Consider the following 19,652-nt stretch of genomic DNA (forward strand, 5'->3'; position numbering starts at 1 on the left):
CATTTAATATTTTATCATAATGGAGATAAATATTTTCATCAAGGAATATTTTGTCTAGTATTTTCTTCACTGGGAACAACTAAAATTTCTATTTTAGATAACATGTCCGATTAATTAAGCATGTGAGTTAACACAGCAACTTCTTAAAAAATATATTAAACTCATATCACCATGAACATAAACCCCATTATATAAAGATCTAAAACACTTGTAAAAAGAATAAGTATATGTATATTATCTCCTTATTGTGATAAAGTTCTTTTAGTAGATTATCCTCTGGGAAAAAGAAATATTGTTACCAGGAAAATATTTTAGATATCCAAGATTTTATGTCAATAACATTAATCATATCTAATAATTAATATCTCCTAGCTGATACTCAGTTTTCTGTGTTAGAAGATCTTTTTTAAAATTACTTCTCATAGAATTTATATGCCATTCTCCTTTGTTTTATAGAGAGGAATCATTCCTGAGTCTGTTTGGTTGGGGCTGGGGATGCCAGAAGTACCCTATTTGAGCCCATTGAGAAATTTATATAAACCGTAAATGAGACCACAAAAACTGCCAATACCTAGTGGGTTTCTGGCTAAGCCATTCAGCATGAATTCACTGTTTGTAAGAACACGCAAGTTATCTTCTTGTTCAGACAATTAATTCCCCAGACCTTTTCAGGGTGCTTACTACATGTACAGCATTCTTCTAAATTCTTAAAAAAATGCTTTTTGAGTATCTTACACTTTTGAAACATTTACTAAGAGTTCATGTGTGAACATTGTTTCATTCAATTCCCCTCAAACATGGTGAGAGACAGTGCAGCTATTATTATTCCAATAAAGTACCTTTCCCAAAGTCTCAGAGCTAGGAAGATGCTGAACTAAAGTTAGAATTCAGGTCTTCTTATTGTGAGTACAGAGGTTTTCTATAAGAGAGAAAGATGTGGGATAACATACATCTAAAATGAGCCAGGCACTTACCAGAAAACTTACTATAACCTATGGAGAATGTTGATATCCAGTTCATTGAAGGAGTGAACACCAGTTAAAGAAATATTCCTCTTGGCTAAGAATGCATTAGAGTGTCTTTTAACAGATAACATTTATCAACATTTACTGTGTGCCAAACACACTACTATGAGCTTCACTTACATTATCACATTGAAGCTGTGAGAGAAGCTCTGAGCAATAGAGCAATTTTTCCAAGTTCAAAACTTAATAAGTGGCAGAGCAGGGACTCATGCAATTCTGTGTCATACCTAAGCCTGTGTATACTCTTTGAGCACCTTTTTCTGCTGTCTTCCTCCATAGTTTCTTCCTATTTCTCTTCTAATTTCTGTAAGAGGAGAAAAAGAAGAGGACAAGGAGGTATTGTCAGATACAGAGAAGGAAGGAAGCAAGCCATTCATGTACTCTCTAGCTCACCTGATGAGCATTGGCTGCCCTAGTGCCCAGCTCAGCTCTGGGAATGCCCAGAGGACCTCTGGAGTGACTTCCAAGAATGTCAAGTTCAGAGACAGGAACAGAGTGCTAATGAAGGAAAACTAAACAGTGGCAGAACTCATGAAGAAAGGCTTAAACAAGAAGGAGGCACTTGAGTTGTGTCTAAAAGTATCTTTGCAGGCAAAGAAAGGAGAACAAGCTTCTGCAACACAACAGGCTGAATTATGAGAGGTATTCCTGCATAGGAAGGAATGTGAGGTTAATGTCATAGAAGGACAGAATTCAACATAGGAAGTAGAATCATGCTCTGAGGAGCCTTCTGTTGAAACAAGGAGATTAGACTTTTCCTCAAGGCAGCAAGAGTCAACAGACACTCAGAACAGTGACGCTAACCATGCTTCCATTTTTAGGAAGTCTCAATTATCAGTCTTATGATGGGTGAGCAGGACACTTAGTCCAAGTGAATGCCAATAAAGAACTGGACTTGAGTGGAAGGATGACATTTCCTGTATTATATCCAAATCATAAATAAAAGTTACAGTGATCTAACAACTGCTCGAATGAACTTATGTGACCAAGAGATGTAAATGACTTAGAAGTGTCGCTGCTCCCGCAGAGTTGAACAGAGCCTCTTTCTTAAAGATCCCCACCTTACTCATCCACTCAACAGATAATTATTGACTGCCCACTCTGAGGCATGCCCTGTGCTAGGTACACAATGCTTGGAGAGTTGTATTATGGCACTGGTTGCAGGGAAAGTTTTTTTGAAGCACCACGTAGCACAATTTGTTCATAAAGCGAAAGAAAGCAGCAAAGAAAAAGGCAGGGTATAAAGCAAGTGTCAAAGAAAACAAGATAAGACAGAATAACTCCTAAGAGAGAAAAGTGAAAATGAGCTTTAAGCTTAAGAAAGCAAACATCTGCTCTAAGTAGCCATTTCATTAAAAGTGCACTAAACTGTGGAAGTTCTCTCCCAGGAACTACATACTGTGGGTTGAGATTAAGTATAATAGGCTCCCACGTGAATTCTTCTCATTACTTCTCATGAAAATCAGTAAATCTCCTGAAAGGGTAATTTAGGTTTACTGTTCACCATTCATTTTTCTTTTAATCTTCTCTGTTTAGAATTGTAAAAATATAATTCAGAAATAATCCAAAAGAGGAAGAATAGGCCCCATGAGTTGAAATGAGGCAATTTCAACTCCTCACATAGCCTTAGCATTAATACATAAGTAATGGGCTGTAGACTTTTTATTCTTGATAGATGGTGATGGAGCTTCAGCCAGTTTCTAGAGTACTGCATGCTGTTAATTGCAGGAACCAAATAAAGGACAGGATAAGAAAGATAATCTGTAGTGTACTTCACTCTCCTGAATTCTTTGGACCTCTTTGTGATTTTCAGTGCAGTCTCTTCTTAATCCCATTAAACTTTTCTTTCACTATAATTTAACAAAAGGACAAAGGTTTCAAGACTTTTGTCCAAGACAAAAAGAAATCAATTATTTGGGAAGAAAAATATCTGGAAAATATAACTTAATCACAGAAATGTGATTTTTATGGAATAATTTTGTCAAAAATAGCCTGAACAACGACTTATGATCATTACTTTTTCTACTGTTAAACTACCACCAATCAGTTTGTGAAATTGAAAAACAAGCAAGTAAAAAATAATAAAAAACTCCACGTGCAGCTTTCAGAAGTGTTACTTCTGAGAAGAATAGTCCCCTATTCTTTTCTGGACCTCTCCTTGGCTTTTCCATTAAACATAGACTCTATTCTAGGTCCATGGTATGCACATTTATTCTTGACTAATTTAACTGAGTACCCTGTTAGGAGAGCATCTTAGAAATCCATGGGGAAAAGGATATTTCACACCTAAGATGGATCCATGCTATATAAAGTGGTAAAAATATTTAAACTATTTTAACAGAATTATAGGGCTTTCCAGGTGGCACTTATGGTAAAGAACCTACCTGCAAATGCAGATAGATGGAAGAGACACAGGTTCAATCTCTGGGTTGGGAGGATCCCCCTGGAGGGGTTGCGCAGCAACCCATCCAGTATTCTTGCCTGGAGAATCCCATGGCCAAAGGAGCCTGGTAGGCAACGGTCCCTAGAGTCACAAAGAGTCAGATAGGATGAAAGCAATTTAGCATGCACAAACAGTGTTATATTATGCAGATGTGAGACTAAGCTATGGCTTATGATGTTTACAGTTTGCTCTTGTTTCCCCAAGAGAAATCAAAGGTTTTACTAAGTGAAAATTTCCTTTTCAGATTTGAAAGAAATGAGCATTAGTCTGGTACACATGAGAAAATGAAATTTTAATAACAATTTTATCTAAGGAAAAGAATAGTGGAGGACATTCAGTGGACAAATATCACATTCCTTGAAATAATTATTGTGACATTTTAATGCAGTCTCACTAAGAAGCATTCCCTTGTAAATGACTGAACCAGACCATGTATAAAAATTATTTCATTAGACAAAACTTCAATACACTTAGAAGCTCCTATCGTAAGACTAATGGGAAAAGGGGGAAAAAAAACAGACATGAAATACTGAAAAGAAATGTCCTAAAACATAATATACAGTTAATTGATTGATTTAAAGAAATACACAACATTTGAGAGGTTAAAAACTTCCAATAACTTCTCACCCTGTTATGAATGCTAAGATAAAAAAAAAATCCAACAGATTTTCAGAAATTCCTCCCACTTTCATGAATTTTATATAGTCCATTAGTTTATTTCAAAATGGAGGTAAACAATTAAATTCATAAATACTCATTAGGACGCTGCCTTCTAAGGACAAACAAATCATTTTTTAAGATAATTCACCCATTCCATCAACAAATTAAAGATATCTAATCAGGGGTGCTTCTCCATGTCTTGTATTAGTCACTCTTTCAAGTGCCCATGAAAGAGGAGTGTTGAGTTTTTTGAAAATGTCATTTCAAGCTGCATCCATGTACTCTCATTCCAGGGAATTGTTTTCAATTGCAACATGGAAAGTGAAGAGCATATTGGAGTTTTGCTATGTCATTCTCTGAAAAGAATACCTCATGTATTGTAAATACCAGATCTTCATGAAAACGGGAAATCCATCTTTCCTGTTAAAGTAAATGAAAGACAAGATTAAGTAATGAAAGATTATACCAGACATCCTAAAGTGTAGGATAATCACTGATCCCATGAACTAGTACAACTAAAACTTAATCTCCTTGGTACTTATTGATCTCCTTGATACAACTGTTCTTCAACTATGTTCTAATCATTGTGCTCCCAACAAGGATCAGGTGTTTTGTGTCTTCTTCATGTTTTTTAATTGCTTTGATTAACAGAGATTCAGGCTGACCCTACTCCTGATGGTGGTGGTTGTGGAAGGAATAAATCAATCTCTCTTGAATGAAAACATATGGCTTGAGACCAGCACTCTTGCACCTAAGCACCACTTTATTCTGTTGCCTACAAAAGAAACCATTCAATAAAGCTGTGCAAGATAATCTTTTAACTACTGTTGCCTCATAATTCCAAGAGTTGTTATTCCTTTAAATACTGCTTTCTTGCCACAAAAATACGCCTGTCTCTGAATAGCAAAGTAATAATTTTTGTGCACTATTTTTCCTAAACTTTTAAAGATATGAATTTGTTTGTAAATATTTCTTAAATATTGTATCTGCTAAATCATTATATGCAATATTAAATGTTCGAATGTGGTATTAGCAATTGTTGAAAACATAGCTTCCATGTGTTCCTTGAAGTGGGGCATATTTGACTTCTGAAATGTCGTCAGATAAATTGTAAGGCCAAAAAATGGGCCCTTTGACTGAATATGCAAAGTTCCCCTTAAACCACCTTGAACTAGGCAGATTTGCAACATTTTAAACTGGCACTTCATCCCTCTTTCAGCAAGCATCCTCTGCAGATTTAATGATCAGGAACATCCTTCTGATGCATGCTGGGAGATATGGCTGCAGGGTACAGACCACAGCAGACAGTGTGTCAGATGAGGCAGAACTTCTTGTTAGGGGTGAGTATGCTAATAGTGCAGTCGGAAGACATGATCACCATAAATTATCATACAAAGAAATTGAAATGCATGGGCTTTGAGCACATCAATACTGTGCATTTTACTTTCAATTTTACAATATATGTTATTCTTGCTTAACCTTTTGCCTTTGAAACGATTATATGGTAACTTGCTCCTTAGAAACAGACAAAACCTACAGATCCAACTTCAGGTTCCCAAACACCTTTAGTACTAGGTGCTTACTAGGTGTTTACCCAACTTAATGCCAAAATGATATTTGCAACAGTTGAGTCACAAAGACACTTGAACAGTAGAGAAATAAAAATTTTGTGTATATGTATGTGGTTTTCCAAATGTAAAGCTACTGGAACCCCTAGGCATTTTTTTTTTCCCCTCCACTAACTTCTAAATTCTGCTTCCTGAACAGAAAAACTGCATGCCTAATATAGTGACATTTGCAATTGTTAAGTGACAAGGATTGTTAAAAAGTCTGAAAATGTCAACATACAGTCTCTCTGTGCAAAAATGACAGTTAAGTGGCTTCCAACTATGAGCAAGGCTGCCAAATTCTACAACCCTATGAAGCTATATCTTGTTTGAATTAAGTAAATGCCTACAGCACTAATTTCTTTTAGCACATTATTTGCCAGTTTGGGAAATGCCGCTCTAAGCATGCATTTTCTCTTTTTCTTTCTTCCTTTCTTTCTTTTTCTCTCTCTTTTTCCCTTTCTTTCTCTGCCTCCTTCATTTCTTTCTTTCTGCCCTTTTTCTCTTTTCCCCCTTTTTTCTTTCTTTTCTTTTTTGTTTTTTATGGAGATGCAATATATCTGCATAAAAATTAAAAAAATCATGTTTGTATAGGTATACAGCTCAAAGAAAAAAATCATAAAGTAATCATACCAAGAAATTGCTATTTAAGACAAGAACTAGAACATTACCAGAATCCCACCCCTCCCTTTTTAATCTCAAAAAAATCAAATTTGACTGGTGTGACTACTGCATGCTAAGACCCCTTGCATGATCTCAGCAAAGAAAAATTACACAATGTGTAACAAAAACTTACATCTTACATTAACTTGTTTTACTCACTTGGAGTGTTTTCCAATCATAATTTTCAATAATTCATTAACATTATAAAAATCTTGAGCAGGAAATACAAGGCCTATGTAAGCTTCATCATCTGTTTTAGTTGTATATGTCACCCAAGGTTTATTGATTTGGGGTAGTGCACCTACATCTACTATTGGTCCAAGTAAAACATTGGTTTGAAACAGATGTGTATCTGGGTGAGTGACAGCATGCTCATTTTTTGCGTGTGTTTGTTTCTATTCCGAAGGTTATTTGAATTCGTCTCCAAATTTATAACAAGAATGTGTATCTGTATTACTCTATTATAAAACATCAATTTTTAAAGTGCTCATCCTCTCATGATATTTAATTTAGCTAAAATTTTTCCTTTATGCCTTGCAAGTTACAATGCTTATGGAATGGCAGACCACACACTGCAGTCAATTTTATAGAAAATAGCTTTCTTCTCTCACTACAGTCTGTTTTAGATTATGTGTATTTATTGTGTAGCACTTGCCTAGTAATTTAGAATGATGCTCCTAAAATTAGAGCTTTCTAAATGAATAACACAATTTAGAGGCTGATAACAAGAAGCCAGGTATTTTTACAGGGCTGTGAGGGGCATATTTAAGTGGCAAAGTAACATTCTGCTTTGTAAGTAAAATTAAACTCAACAGCGTTTAGAATATAATTCAGGCTTGGCTTTTTTGTGTTCTGTTCTTTTAGCCTTTGGCTTTTTGCCTAGGAGATGATAAAATGCAGAAATTTGGAATTACACTCAATAGCAATTTCAAACAGGTTGCTATTGTCTGAATATTCATGCAACATTCAGCTCAAGCTTTCATTTGAAGTGAGTTGTTTTAAGTCACCAATTTTCTATTATATACTTGTATTATTTTTCTAAAACTAGTAAAAATAGCTTGCCTCTTCTGCCTGGTTGGTCTCAGACAGATTTAAAAGGTGAAGTAAGGGTTCTGGTTTTTCCTTTTTTTTTCCTTTCTGAAGCTTCCTGGTCATTGAAGGAACTCAGATGCTTGAATATTGCAGCTCTTAATGTCATAAAATGAAACTCAAAATTAGTTTTACCCTGTCTTCTTCTTTCTTCCATTCCTCCAACCATTGGTTTGTAAACTTGGGGCATTCTAATAGTTTAGGCGACAGGACCAAAGCTGAGCTTTCTAGATGAAGGTTTTCTATTGATGGTTATACTTTTAGCAGCAGAATCCTTAAAGCACACTTAAGAGTGTCATAAAATGAGAATGGTAAAGACAATTTCACCATACTTCATATAGGATACCTTCATTGTATTGCTCAGAGAATGTGGAACATTCTTAGCTAACAAGGAATATGTTTTCATAACTCTGTAATTCTATTTCCATGGAAACTTAGGGGACTAAAGTATATATTCTCCTAGATAACCTGGGAGATAGTCTCCTTTCCCATTAGAGAAAGTTTATGAAATTCTTTTGCACATCTTACCAAACCCTGAAATTCTTCACTTGGCCCCACATGCACACTAGACTGGGGCTCAGGTGTGTGGCCCTAAGACCTCATCAATGCTTGTTTAGAATCTGAGCTTCCCCAACTAGAGCTGCTCCCTGTTTCTCTTCTCACTCACTGCTTGAAAGCTATTTTTCCCCCAAATGCTTGTTTCCACTGTTGCTTTATTTTGCTTGTGAATGTCAGTGCTATTATTCACCTCTATTCCACCATTATCATCATCCTCCAAAAATTGAATTTTCCCATAAATAATCATCTGAAGCATAAAATTGCTTGCTCTCATATACTTAATATTCAGTGAACCAGCCTTATAACAGCACCATGCATAATTTGGAGACCCATAATAGAAGTAATGAACTTAAAATAAGTTATTTTGCCAGAATAGAAAAAGAAATTAAAGCCACACCTGGACATCTGTGCACAGTTTAAGTCACTTATTCAAGTGTGATACAGCAACAAGAGAGAAAGTAAATCTAGACGATGCTGCAGGGAACCTCTTTAAAGATGGATAAAACTGTATTATATTCTCCATGGTAAAGGAGATAGACCATTAAGGGATAACCTCACTGATGGGAATACACGGTTTATAAAGAACTGATACTCCCAAGCATTATGCTGCTGCTGCTGCTGCTGCTGCTGCTGCTAAGTCACTTCAGTCGTGTCCACCTCTGTGCGACCCCATAGACGACAGCCCACCAGGCTCTGCCATCCCTGGGATTCTCCAGGCAAGAACACTGGAGTGGGTTGCCATTTCCTTCTCCAACGCATGAAAGTGAAAGTGAAGTCACTCAGTCGTGTCTGACTCTTTGCGACCCCATGGACTGCAGCCTACCAGGCTCCTCCATCCATGGGATTTTCCAGGCAAGAGTACTGGAGTGGGTTGCCATTGCCTTCTTTCCCAAACATTATGAGAGGTGACCAAACACAACATAAAACACAACAGAGAAAGAAGTATTAGTTTTTTGTTATTTTATTTTACAAACTAACTGTCAGAAATATGTTTCCCAAAGAGAATATAAGGGTAAGAAACTATCACAGCTTAAAGAATAAAATGTGTTTAGCTAAACTAACTGGGAGCCCGAGCCTGAGCTCTGTCTATTCTGCCCACAGGCAGAGGAAACAATAAAAAAAAATGCACTTCTTCATGCAAATTTCTATTCAGATTGATCTATTATTAATGCAAAACAGTAGATCAAGAAACTCTTGGCATAGTCAAAGACAATGCACAATCTCTTGGTTCTTTCTGAATGCACTGCCTGTATACCCTCTTTTCCCCAAACTTGGATGACAAATTTTATTCCGTGAATTACAATTTACAAGATGAATATGACTTGTATTAAACTGAATTTGAGAAGAAAGAATCTACTTCAGGACACAATTTATTGAGAAAAATCTGACTGCTTTTAACTATTCATTTCTTCTGACACTTCTGATTCAATCTGAAGTTCAGAATGTCTTTCAATCTTATTTGCTTCAAACATCTCATCAGTTCAATTCCATTTATTCTTTCCAATATTTTTCCTTGAATATTTTACTTTTAGTCTCTGCTGATCAACCTTGTCACTTTTTATTTCAAAACAGAAGCTATTAAGAATTTGTTGTGCCAATTAAATAAGTCGCAGACATTTGTTGATAATTTGCTGTTTATTTATTCACTCACCCATTCATCTGGCACCTGCCCTGTAGCAAGCCCTGCTACGGAATAGAAACAAATGTAGATGCCAAGATCTCAGCCCTCTCTGTGAGACCAAGTGGCTCTCTATCCTCTTGTCCACTAGTGTGAGAACCACCTTTGGGAATGGGGTGAGAAACACCAGTGAAGGAAGCTCCTTAGATAACCTATATCTTTCAGGGGAAATAATGAAATGCTATGAAAATCCATAGGCATAGCTATAGGACTGACTTCATAAATTGTGGGTCCTGGTGCAAATAGAAAATGCAGAGTCTTTCATGCAAAGTTCGACAAGAATCTTAAGACACTGACAGCAGAACATTAATCCAATATAGGGACCTTCTAAGTGAGGGACCGTGTGTGACTGCACAAGTAATACACCATGAAGTCAGCCAGGCACAGCATTAAATTTTGTATGAAGCTACAGGAACAAAAGGACTTCAGCAAAGGGGAGGGTCAGTTACAACAAAGTTGTTTTAATGTGTTTGCTCATCTATAAAAATAGCATATTAAAGCCTCTTCAGAGGTTTCATCAGCTTTTTATATAAAAGATCATTTTTTATTATTCTACCTCAAGAGCCTTATGTTTTGAAAGATTTTGGTCATTATGTTGAAGTAATCATTAATTCATATTTCTATTTAAATTTTCACTAAACTCTTTTATCATGAGGTACCAGTGTTACCAAACTAGATAATTTCACTCTAGCCAACAGGAAAAAAAAAAAAAAAAAAGGATTTACATTTTAGCTAGTTGTGAAGTGTTATCTGTTTTGTTTTCAAATAGTTGAAAATAATCTAAAGATACCAGTTACCATCTAATGGAAACCAACTTGGAAACTTTGATTAAATACTCTCCAGGTTGTCTCCAAGATATACTTTTCAGTGATCCTCACCAGCAAGAGAGAAAAATTCTCAAGTTTTCTGCCTTTTGTCGTTGAAGAGATACAAGTGCATGCTATTACTTTTTCAAATACAAAAGGAAACTCAAGCTCAGTGAAAATCTTGAACATATTTCTTATACATGTAGGTTTGAGAATTAACCAGTATTAATGTGCTCTGTCTTTATATCTCTCAAAGCACTACCCTTTTGAAATGTGTAGGTTCCAAATTGATATAAAGGTATTTTACTATCTGACCACTACTAAACTTTCAAGCTTTAAAATGCACAAGTGTTTGGCACAACTATCCAGAGTTCGCAGTTTTCCTTTTCCACCACTAATCTAACGTGAAATAACAGGTCTGAAGTTTGCACAAGCCTTCATATGGTGGAGTAATGTCTTGGAATCAAAAGCGTCTCCAGGGAAAAAGAAAAGGAGCTATAAATCACAAAAAAACAAAGCTGGGTTTAATGATGTACTAGTATTTGAGGCTCAAAAGAACAATAACAAATGCTTTTAGTGTAATTTTAATGTTAATATTAAACAAATTTGCCAATAATTTCTACTTTAGAGCAGAATAGAAATTTTTCAGTTAATATATTGGTTTTTCCAATATTTAAAAAAGCTTTAAAATTGAGATATAAAATAAAATGTCCTCACCTAGAAGAAAATCTAATCTCACTCATTGCAAAGTCTTATTGGAATATCCTGTATAGCATTGTGGGAATTTTAGATCACTACTGTCAATAGTGTTGGGTAAGGCTTTTAAAATAATTAATGGATACAAATCACTTGCTTAGACATTTTCTACATTAACTAGTTTGATTGACACCTATACAACTGATTGACACCTATACAATTTCTCTTACACGCTGAATAGCAGCTTAGTTTTTTTTTTCTTTTGTACTTTTCATGCGGTTGCTTGCTAATCTGTGGGAACTCTAACAACTGGCTAAAAAGTAACATTTTTGACTGTGGATTTTCTGTGCGACATTTAGTTTGGTTCACTAAAATGATAGTTGACTGAAGTGATTTGATCAAATGACCAAATGCTTGCCACAGTTATACATAAAATGAACAAATAAATTGTCACTGTATATAGACAACCAATTGATGGAGACTAAATTTCTTATATTTAGCCACTCAACAAATATTGAGTGCCTGCTGGAAGCCAAGTTCTCTTTTAGGAACTGGTATTTCCATTAACTGACTTAGACTTTCTGGGGAGCATTTTGTTATTTTGAAACAAGTACATTGACTTCACTCTTCCATTTTAAGAAAAATCTAATCAAATAGGTTTTATATCATACATATTTCTGAATCACAAATTGAAAGGTAATCACAATTCACTGTGTATTTTGCTCCACAAATCTTACATTTTTTTTATGCTTCCATCTTATTATAAAAATGACATTTACTATTACTTCTCACTTATGTAAACTTGTTGAAGCAAGTTCTTGGTATGTGGGGTTATGTTTTACATGCTGATTTTACTTATTGTTTAGTGAGTACCTACTATATGCCAAGACAGTTCTAGTGTGCAAGAAGGATAATTGGTGAAACAGGATTGGTTATAAGTGCCTTCTCATGTCATGGGAAAGAACTTCCCTTTTATGCCACAGATTATAGTTAGCCATTAAAGGACCAAAACTGGAAAGGCATGTAATTAGATATGCACTTCAAGAGGATCATTCTGACAAAGCAGGGGATGTTTTAGAGGAGCATGAGACCAACTAGGAGACCATGGCAATAATTCTGATAAGAAATAAGAAGGGTCTGATAAAAGGCAATGGTAATTGAGATGGAAAGAAACACACATACTAAACAGCTAGGAAGGAGACAAGATCTACAGAACTTGGTGGCTCACCTTATGCAAAAATGAGAATAGGAGGCCAAGATAAATCCCAGTGGTTATGCTGGGGCCACTCAGTTAACTGAGTGGTCAAGGGGAGGGAAGACATACAGTCTGCTTAGACCAAGGCAGTTCCAGGTTAAACTCGGAGAGCCAGCATAATTATTGATGAAGTCCTTTCTCTCAAAATTGTCCAGGTTTAGATGATAAATTAAGTGGCCATCCTAGTGAATCATGTTTTTCAATTTATCTGGAAGATAAGGAGATAGGTGAATTGGGGGGTGAAGGAAGAGCAGTTAACATAAGTCTCTCCAGAGAGAAATACCCAGTAAGTAAATAGATTTGTGGCTACGGAGATCAGGAGAGAATAGGGTTGAGCTGAGATGTAGATTTCAGCATGATGAGATGAAAATAAAATTGCAAAGACAGCATGTGAAGAATGAGAAGAGGAAGAAGCTCAAGATAGAAACTTCAGAAACACTGACGTTGAGGAAGAGGAGGAAGCTACAAGAAGATTGGCAAGTAGCTGCCAGACGGAGCAACTAAGTGGACGATCGAAAAAACCAAACCTTAGGGACAGGAAAAGGGAATTTCAGGAAGGAGAAAATAGGCTTCAGTGCCAAATGCAAGTAAATTAAGAACAAATGTGGATACCACTGGTTTAAGCAGTTTTAAATAATTGATGACCTTTGCAAGGGCAAATTCAGTGTAATAATGAAATCAGAGTAGGTGGAGAGAGGTAAGTGATAATGTATGCAAAGCTGTGCAGTATCTTAAGGGAAGTGTAGGGTTTGAAGTCAGACAGAAAGCGTCTGCCCACAATATGGGAGACCTTGGTTTGATCCCTGGGTAGGGAAGATTCCCTGGAGAAGGAAATGGCAACCCACTCCAGTGCTCTTGCCTGGAAAATCCCATGGACGGAGGAACCTGATAGGCTATAGTCCATGGGGTCGCAAAGAGTCAGACACGACAGAAGGACTTCAACCTTCAAGCTCTTACTAGGTGTGTGACTTTGAGCATGTTGCTCAACTTTAGCCCTTTCTCATTCTTCTCCCATTCATTCAGTAGCTATTCATCAAACATTTATAGGGTGCATAATACGTGGCAGAGGGCTTCCCAGGTGGCACAAGTGTTCAAGAACCCGCCTGCCAGTGCAGGAGACACAGAAGACCAGGGTTCAATCCCTGGGTCAGAAAGATCCCCTGGAGGTGGATGTCAGCCCACTCCAGTATTCTTGCCTGGGAGAATCCCATGGACAGAGGAGCAACAGTCCATAGGGTCACAAAGAACTGGACAGGACTGAAGTGACTTTGCATGTATGCACAATATGTAGCAGGCACTGTGTTACAGCTAATCACAAGCGACTTATGCCCCCAACATGAAGGAACACTCTTTATAATATAATACAAAGAGTATGATTATCGATATACGAGCAGCACATTTTGCTTTCTGATCATAAGCTCTATTGATAAAAGAGCTAATATTTGTTAAGTTCTTCCTATATGCCAAGAACTGTGCTAAAGTATCTCTATGAATTATTTCATTTTATATATCTAGAATGTCCTATAAAAACAATATGAGAAGGTTACTATTTTTAGTTCCAGTTTGCAGATAAGGAAACTAGCCTCAAAGACAAATACCCTCAGGAATAGTAAGCATCAATCAATAATAGACCTCTTTCTACATAATCTCTCCTTGTTCTCTCATTTTAAACTTTCTTCCAATTTCCCCAATTATTAAGCAAGGAAAAAATTGCCAATTGCTTTAAAAATGCCTGACCTTCCACCCACTTGTGATCTCTATTCTTTTTTTTTTTTTAATTATTTTTTTTTAGTTTTTTATTTTTTTAATTTTAAAATCTTTAATTCTTACATGCGTTCCCAAACATGAACCCCCCTCCCACCTCCCTCCCCATAACATCTCTGTGGGTCATCCCCATGCACCAGCCCCAAGCATGCTGTATACTGCGTCAGACATAGACTGGCGATTCAATTCTTACATGATAGTATACATGTTGGAATGCCATTCTCCCAAATCATCCCACCCTCTCCCTCTCCCTCTGAGTCCAAAAGTCCATTATACACATCTGTGTCTTTTTTCCTGTCTTGCATACAGGGTCGTCATTGCCACCTTTCTAAATTCCATATATATGTGTTAGTATACTGTATTGGTGTTTTTCTTTCTGGCTTACTTCACTCTGTATAACCGACTCCAGTTTCATCCATCTCATCAGAACTGATTCAAATGAATTCTTTTTATGTTCATTGTTTTTCATCTATATATGGGTGAATTATGTTAAGAGCCTTGAAGACAAAACAACACAAAACAAACAAACAAAAATGGTCTTTGATATTCAAAAGGATGTCCTTAAGGTCACCAATATTGCTTAGCTGAAATATTGGAAGTACATTTTATATGCCTGTTCATTTGTTTGAATTGTTTGGAAATGTCATCCCACTTAGTTTTCATATACTTTACGTAGACACGGACTAAACCAACAACGAGTTGGTTTAGGAAACCTAACCTTCTGAACCTAAACTTTCTGAAACGTAACCTTTTTATTTCCCTGAATGTATTGTTTTCTATGAATTTTACATAAATTGTTTTAGCATGACTTTTGAGTATTGGGTAGTAATTTGTTTTCAGGGGAAGCCCAGAATAGTTTTGCAGGGCATATACATTATTACATGGCCCTTTTTTGATATCCACATGTGGAATCCAAGTTCCAAGCAAAAATTCTGCTGAATGTCAACACAATGACTTGTCACATCCCCAAGGAAGTTAATACAAAATTGGTAAGTTCACTTCAGTTTCCATCCCCAAATCTTGTTTTATTTCAATTTATATTCCAGAATACTCAATTCTTAATTATTTTCTTGATTTTTGTGTAACACAATACCACATATAGCCTGGACTCTGAATGATTCTTCATTAATCCACACAAAATCCATGCAGCCTGAACGGAGGGCTAACACTGATTGGAAGAAACTTTCACTGCAAATTGGATTTTGTCCTCCCAAACACCTGGCAAAGGTAATGTCTCCATTTCACTACTCCTTAATTTGGACTTACAAAGGCAATTAGCTCTCTAATGAGTTAGAGCAAGTGAGGTGAAACAGTAGGGACAAAATTGAACACCAGATGATGAGAAAAAAAAAAAGAAAAAAGAATAAGTCACTCATTCTTGATAACAAATCTTTCAAAATTGATATTTATTTTCTTTTTTTCTAAACTAAATTATGTAAAATATGTTGCTTAGTACTTATAGAGAAAATCTAACATAATACATTATATGTAAGGATTGGCAGTCATGAGTACATGAGTTCCTATGTTATCGACTGAGTATATCAGTAGATTTTGCCTTTGGAAATTTGCAAATCATTGGTGAGGTACCTAAAAAACTGAGAAGGAAAGGAAAAACTAGTTCCTACTTTTTAAAAAAAAAAAAAAAAGCAGTTTATTAAACCAGAGAATTACCTCCACAAAAATCAAAGTGGTCAAGTATTGAAAAGTTGAGACATCAAAATGACAGCTGCAAGGTTAATTACTGCTGTGAGAAAATAAAACTGCATAAATTCAAAATGTGCAAAAAGTAGTGGGAAAAGATCTGCAGATCTTTTTTCAAAAGATCTTTGGGCAACTGTGCACTTAATGCTGCACTAGTTTATAGCTGGTGCACTGTAAACGTTTCCTGAATCTTAATAGCCCAACTTAAAGATGACTCATGTTGTTTAAAAAGGCTGTGATAGAAGCCAGGTTACCCAGCCCATACATTGTAGCATTCTAAAAACAACCCCAGGCCAGGATTTAGATCTAACTCTTCGTCTCCTGGATAACGGGAGGCAAGTCATTTTACCTCTTCCAGATTCTTCATTTGTAAAATGGGGACATTATATCCAATTTGCAGATTTAATAGGAAAATGAATTGAGATTTCAAGTGGTGGAATGCTTTTCAGAAAATGCAAGACACTGTTGTTGATATTCTTCACTAGATGAAGAATATGTTTCCCTAATCATTAAGATTAGGGAGATGAATCATTGTTCTTCATGGTACCTATAAACAAGAAAATGGTCTACATTTATCCAACAGGCAATGCTATCTGATTATCCACTGATGAAATATCCCATAACTTTATGAGTGTTCTGTCCATCTTGTTCAATTACACTTTGATAAGCATTCTGAAGGTGAGTGGGAGCATTTTGGTTGCTTCTTCTTCCTCAGGGCCAAATTAGCATGTTTTTAAGCCTGGCATAACTGTGTTCTCTGCAGGTTTACTGTCATTAGTATGAACTGTGAAATACCATTAGGAACATCTCGGTATATTCAGTTAACTGGGTCGATGAAACTTTGCCTCACTTTCCAGAAGTGGACTGCTTATATCAGTGTGTTTATTTGCATTGTAGATTCCATTGTTGGGGGCTCCATCTTTGAGCAAACTGCAATAGCTGCCTTAGTGTACAGGAAATTTCCCATGTGTGAAACAAATACTGAAGAGCTTGAAGTACAGTTACACAAAGTCAGCAAGAGGCTAAGGCTGAATAAAAAAGGTTGAATGCACAAATTATATTTCATTCTAGAAAAGATGTGTAGATGAAGCTATAATAGAGTCCTAAGATTACTGCTTTTCTACCAGTGATAGTCATCACTATCTGCCTGTCTAAAACTAACCAGCTTGATAGCATATGAAATGAACCCCCCCAAAATATTATGTTAATTTATATCATAGTCTTTAATATTTTAAGAACATAAATATTTATTATATGAATGTTTACATGGAATTGTGCATACTTTTAGTTGGCAATGAAGCAATGCAAAAATTAAAGTAAAAAGCCTTTGTAAACACCACCAAGGACACTAAAAGATTTGGAAGTACTTGTGAAATAAGTACTTAGATTTTTTAAATTGAAAACAAATGGTATGAATGGTTTTCAAGTTCCTCAGGAATTATGTCTTAGCTTTTAAACCTAGAGGTCAAAAGTATAGAATTTCAAACAAAACAATATTTTCCTAAATCACATAAGTTAACAAAAATTAATCATCTATACTAAATTGTCAGCTTTCTTGTTTGTCAGTGTTCTAATTTGGTTAATTCTAGTGCACATTAATCACAGAAAACTACGGCATAAAACAAGTTCAGGCAGTTATTGGTTCATATGATTATTTTTTTGTGCCAACTCAAGAAATAGGACTGTTATTAGTAAACTTCATTTGAAATACCTAATCTCTGTTTCAAAGAGATTTTATTACCTGATCTGTGTGTATCAGTAAATCAAATCTCACATATTTGTCTCACAACCTCAGTTCACAGAATGTTAAGTCAAGCTAATAAGAAGCATCGATCATACCTACTGAATGAGATAGTCTGCATTGCAGACACTCTCCCCATAATCCATTCATTATATGGAACATCTGTTACAAATTATCCAACCTCCAGGACTGCTCTATTTAAGTGCTTCTGCAAAAGCCCACTGTCTCTGTCTCTCCTAATGAATTACATGGTGGCATAGGGATCACGCCAAGTTCACTGTCACCATATGACAATGGTCTTTTTTCAATCTGTGTTGAGCTCTAATGATATATTTCATAGTGATAAATATCTTCTTACAGTTGTAGAACAAGAACAACAACAACAAAAAAAAAAACACAGATAAGCAAGTAATCATCAAGAAACCACTAAGACAGTTCTTACTCCATTATATCTCAGCCATTGCCCAATAAGTTAAGCACTTAGGAAGTAATACTTACACTTTTCTAAGTCCTAAAGGGCCAACTGATTTGCTGAGCTAGTTAAAATATAAAACTAATGACCCCCAGATGCAGGTTTGTCAACTTTGTTCCCTTCCATGACTGTGAGACATGTCCCTAGTCTCAAATAATCTTGTAGAACAAGTTATTGGTATCAAGGAACATCATGAAAGAAAATCTAAATAAAGTCAACTCTCTGTATATGTGGATTCTGTATCTGCAGACTCAAACAACAATGGATCAAAAATATTGGGGAGAAATATTTTAGAAAGTTCCAAAAAGCAAAAATTAAATTTGTTGTATAGGTAACTATTTACATAGCATTTACATTGTTTTTACAAGTATTTGGATAGCATTTAGATTTATTACAATTAATACAGAGATGATTTAAAGTATATAGGAAGATTGTGTAAATTATATGCAAATATTATCCATTACTATACAAGGGGCTTAAGCATCCCCAGATTTTTGCTGAGGGGGGAATCTTGGAACCAATCCCTGGTGGATACTGGAGAACAACTAAATGAGAATAATGGGAAATTTTTGCTTCAGAGAAAAACATACTAAAGAAAATCTACTGCTTTCTTTATAGTTTAGGCCACAGTATTGCCAAGGGTGCAGCTGTCTTAAAATGAATGACTTTATAAACATGTGGTCCTAAAGTATCTTTGGAGATAATAATTCCAAATTTACTTCATGGTATATTTAGGAAAATATGTCACAGGATAGCTATAAATTATTCATAAATGAATAGTGAGATTGAAAAACTTTAAAGCCCATATAGGCATATGTTATTTTTTGATCTTAATTTGCATTACAGAGTTGTAATGAGTCATACACAATAAATCCAATATTGGATTTATAGAAAGATTTGCAGAAGCTTGATACCTAGCATATTTTAGCACCCCATATGTTATTTTCCCACAGGATTTCTTCAACTCATCTGTTCTTAGAATTTGTGTAACACTAGCTTACTAAATTAATTTCAGGATAGTGTCTGGGTTGCTTGAGGTTTTAAATAAACAAGTTGATTATTTTTAATTATTCTTGCTAGTTTGCACAATGGACACTCAAATATCTATTTTCCATTTCAGAAAGATCACCTTCGATGGATGGAGAGTAACACTTATATACTGGAATATATTTAGAGTGCACAACTCCAACTTATATAAAACTACATTAAGTGTTTATGCCCCAACTACTTGAAATTGTTGCTTAATTTAACTTTCACCTGAAGTTTGTAATAATTGGCCAAGAAGTATTTGTATTTTTCTAAAAAGGAACGCAAGAATTCTTTAAATAAACATTTTAAATGTAGTGATGTGTAAAGTCTCACAGTAGTAATCAAATGCTTCAGCCAAAAACAGCACAAGCCATTTTGGCTCACAACTCACAAGGAGTCAAAATCCCAGTGACAAATACATGTCATTCACAAATTATATTAACCAGGAAAAATATCATAAAATTC

The 19,652-nt window shown here is 35.5% G+C and overlaps 1 long non-coding RNA gene across 1 annotated transcript; it reads left to right on the forward strand.

The window, feature by feature from the left end:
- LOC108637686 lies at window positions 5,354–19,430 on the forward strand. Its single transcript, XR_001919247.1, has 3 exons — window positions 5,354–5,468; window positions 15,347–15,471; window positions 19,279–19,430. It is a non-coding gene; the product is annotated as an uncharacterized LOC108637686 (long non-coding RNA).

The sequence above is a fragment of the Capra hircus genome, chromosome 15 (assembly GCF_001704415.2).
Source record: "Capra hircus breed San Clemente chromosome 15, ASM170441v1, whole genome shotgun sequence".
Classification (NCBI taxonomy): Eukaryota; Metazoa; Chordata; class Mammalia; order Artiodactyla; family Bovidae; genus Capra; species Capra hircus.